A 4,078-nucleotide genomic window follows, 5' to 3' on the forward strand; every position below is an offset into this window, starting at 1 on the left:
TGATTTCTTTTGATATTTATAGCTTTCAATTGGATTAAGTATAGATAATACGGAAAACGTCAAACGCGTATATATACTTTAGGATTGCAATTTAAATAGAAATTCATTGACATATTTTTCGGAAATATATTTTAAAGATAATGACATAAATGGATGAATTAAAAATTGGGGGAAACAAGGGGTCATCTTTATAAAATTGAGTTTTAAAAAAGAGGTGTACAGGGTGTCCCAAATTAAATTAGTATGTTTTGCAGGGATACCAAAAACTAGAGGAGATAGAAAAACAGCAGTTAAGAAGTCATGACTTTTTTTGTTAAAGTACCAATTGTCCAATTAAATCATCATTGCCCAGGGTGATTATTGAAAAATGTCGAAAACTGCAAGGTTATAATATCTTCTTTATTAAGAAAAATTTTAAAAAACTTTATTGGAACTTTTGATAGATATATTATGGTACGGTTCAGTGGCGTACAAGAATTTTTTTTAGGGGGTCTCACTAAGGAAATATAATACCGATGTTTTTTATATGGGACACCTTATATATTTTGACATTTTTCGTTTACATTTTTAATTCTCTTTCACCTGATAAGACATGTTAAATATCTATTTTCAGTTGTTAAAGCTTCTCTGCAAATAAATTGTTTATTTGACATCACGTTAAAGACACGTAAAAAGCCACTCAGTAACACATTCTTACATTGTATTATGCGGATAAATAATCCTTCAGTTTTATTTATTAGAAATAAGATCAATCAACTTAAAAAATAGGAATAACAAATTTACCAACAACTAGAATTAATTTTACAAAAATATAAAAATTATAATAAATATTTATATAAAAATTTATAAATAAATAATATTTAAAATGCCCCCCGTTTTTTATAATAGATAATAATTGAGGCCTTTTTCTTACATATCTTGCACAATTGAGATATGCATTGGCTTTAGTTTTCTAAATGCTTGATGAATGCTTTGTAATAATTATTCTTCCTTAGTGTTAAAGTCAGTTTTATAAATATTGTTTTTTAAAAATCCCCAAATAAAAAATCAGGAGGATTTAGTTCTGGTGAACGAAGACCATAAATTCCAATCCACCAATTATGAACTTTTTTATTTAAATACTTTATAACGCATTCGGCATTATGGGCAGGTGCTTCATCTTGTTGAAATCAAAATGTATTCCTCTCAGCCAAATAATTTTCATCAAAAATGTTATTTAAATTCATTTCTAAGATTCCTACCCATATATCCGGCAGCAGTTAGTTTATCATCAAATACATGATGTTTTTGTTGATGATATTTTTCAATGTGCCTTTAGTAAGTTGTCGTTCCATCGCTTTCGTGGTCTTCCTACTGATCGTCTTCCTATTGGGGAACAGTCTCTTGTCGTCTTTACTACTCTATTTGTTGTCATTCGGCTTATATGATCATTTCGTTCTACTCTTAACCAGTGCTTGATGTTCTCCACCTTGCATCTAAATCGTATATCTGTACTTCTAACTCTGTCCCAGTCTTTTTCCACTGTTTATCTATGGTATTATGTATATATTTTAGATATAATATGTATCGTTTGTAAATATGTGTAAAAGTGTATGTATATAGCTTATTATCGGAATGTTATGTTTGTTCCATAACAGAGGTCCAGTCATTGGACTGGCCTCTCTAAAGTCAATTTATATTTCGAATCCCAAAGACGCTTATTATTAGAATGTTTATAACTAATATATTGCTGAATATACTTTATAAAAAAAATCTTATCTTATCTTATCTTATCTTTCAAATACCTATTGTTGCGATAGATAATGACGTGTCATATGACTCAAAACTGTAAACATATTTATTACTAATATCCTTCTCATTCAAGTCTTTTCTAGATATTATACCAGCCGGCAGCAACCGCTATAAAAAACCAGTATGGCGTGACCTTCCAGTCTTTTCGCCAAGGGTCAGGAAGATAGACGAGTTTCTAAACGTATGGGTCCCCCTCCGATATAAAAGTTACCTGGTTTGGATGGAAGGTCATCGATTGTTCGCCGTAATTCGAGAATAACTGTATTTTATATATATATATATATGAGACATTTTAGTTTTTGGGAAACAGTTAGTTTTTGAACATCGCGTCGAGTTTTTAAAATGTAACGCACGTAGATAAATTATATAATTATAAGTGTAATATAAATTAGTTATATTGTGCAAATAAAGACTTTAAATAAACTTATAAGTGTTATAAGTGTAGAACCTTTAATAATAAATAAAAACAATAAATTAGATTAATAATAAAAATATAACAATTGGTGTCAAAAGTGGAATAGTAAATAAATTGTGAAAATGACTATGATTTATGAGCTCACAGTGACGAATTTAAGAAAACATCTCGAGGTTAGAGAGTTAGCTTCTACCGGAAAAAAGGCTGAGTTAGTCCAACGACTTAAGAACGCTTTGGAGAAAGATGGTTTAAACCCAGAAACTTATATATTTGAAGATAAACATGATGCTGTCATCTCGTCAATTTCGAAATTAGAGAAAAAAGTTTCTGACGATATTTCGAAAGTTTCTTCTGATGTAGCCAAAGTTTCTGGTGATGTAGCCAAAGTTTCTGGTCACATCGCATCATTAGAGAACAAAGTTTCGGACGATATTTCGAAAGTTTCCGGCGACATCGCATCATTGAAGAACAAAGTTTCTGGCGATATTTCGAAAGTTTACGGCGACATCGCTTCTTTAGAAAACAAAGTTTCTAACGAGATTTCTTCTCTGGAAAGCAAAGTTTCTGCTAACATCTCTAAAGTCACTTCTGAGATGTCTGCCCTCGACGAGAGAATGTCTACGTTAAAAAACCAAGTTGCTGCCGATATGTTGCCCTTTGAAGAAAAGATGAAAGAGATGGAACGGAAGATGGAGGAAACAGGGATAGCAGAGAGAGGAAACAATTCAATTACACTAGAGACAAAAGAAGACGAGACGAAATGTAAGTTGGAAACACGGCCGAAATTTAAAGGAAGTGGAGGTTCTGTTCATGTCAAAGTCCCAACTTTCGACGGAAAATCGTCATGGAACAACTAGATGAAACAGTTCAAATCAGCTGCAAGAGCGAATGGATTGTCTGAAAAAGAAAAGGCTGTAAACCTGACTATCGCTCTTCGAGGAGATGCCTTAGATGTGCTTCAGACCATAGCCGTAGAGGAGACGGATGATTTCGAACAACTGAAGAAGAGGTTAAATATGCGATATGGCCACGAACATTTGCAGCATGTATATCAGTCGCAGCTTAAAAATCGAAGACAGAAGAAAGATGAGGCTCTTCAAGAATATGAGGTAGATATTACCAGATTAGTACGATATGCTTATCCAACAGCTCCCGAACACATGATGGAAAAATTGGCCGTTCAAACGTTTATTGATGGTCTTCGTGATCATGAAACGCAGAGAACACTGCGATTAGCTCGTCACAAGACGCTGGTTGATGTCTTAACTCAAATCAAGAAACTCACCATCAGGAAAACTAGAACGGGTCGGCCTTAGGTAGCAGCTTAGGGAGCAGCTTCGACCCGGAACTTTTTCAAAGACCCTCTCATACTAATAGCTTCTTTGAAATGTCATGAAGATAGTGTATATGTAGATGGAGAAGTAAATGGTAAAAGACATAGCGACCAGAACCATTATAAGCCCGACAGTTATAAACAGCCGTAAGAAACTGTTACCAACGAGGTTGCGACTTCGGACCGCTACAGGTGAAAACGCCAACATTCATGGAGAAATCGAGGTACAATTGGGAATTGGAGCAGAAAAGTTCGTCCATACTGTTATAGTTGCTGACATAGAAGAGGATGTTATTTTAGGAATGGACGTAATGAATATGCATGGATTCCAATTGGATTTTAAGAATAAGGTAATCAAAGTTGGCAACGAGGAGGTATTTCTCCGTCGACATAATGACAACACTGTGCAAGCAGCCATTAAAGAAGATACAGTCATGCCTGCGAGAAGTGAAACGATCATAGTAGCGCGGCTACAGGGAATTGTGGACGAAGGGGCACCTGTTATGATGGAGCCTTGGAACCATGACGACGAGGTTGGC

This window comes from Diabrotica undecimpunctata, chromosome 10 (assembly GCF_040954645.1).
Source record: "Diabrotica undecimpunctata isolate CICGRU chromosome 10, icDiaUnde3, whole genome shotgun sequence".
In the NCBI taxonomy this organism is placed as follows: Eukaryota; Metazoa; Arthropoda; class Insecta; order Coleoptera; family Chrysomelidae; genus Diabrotica; species Diabrotica undecimpunctata.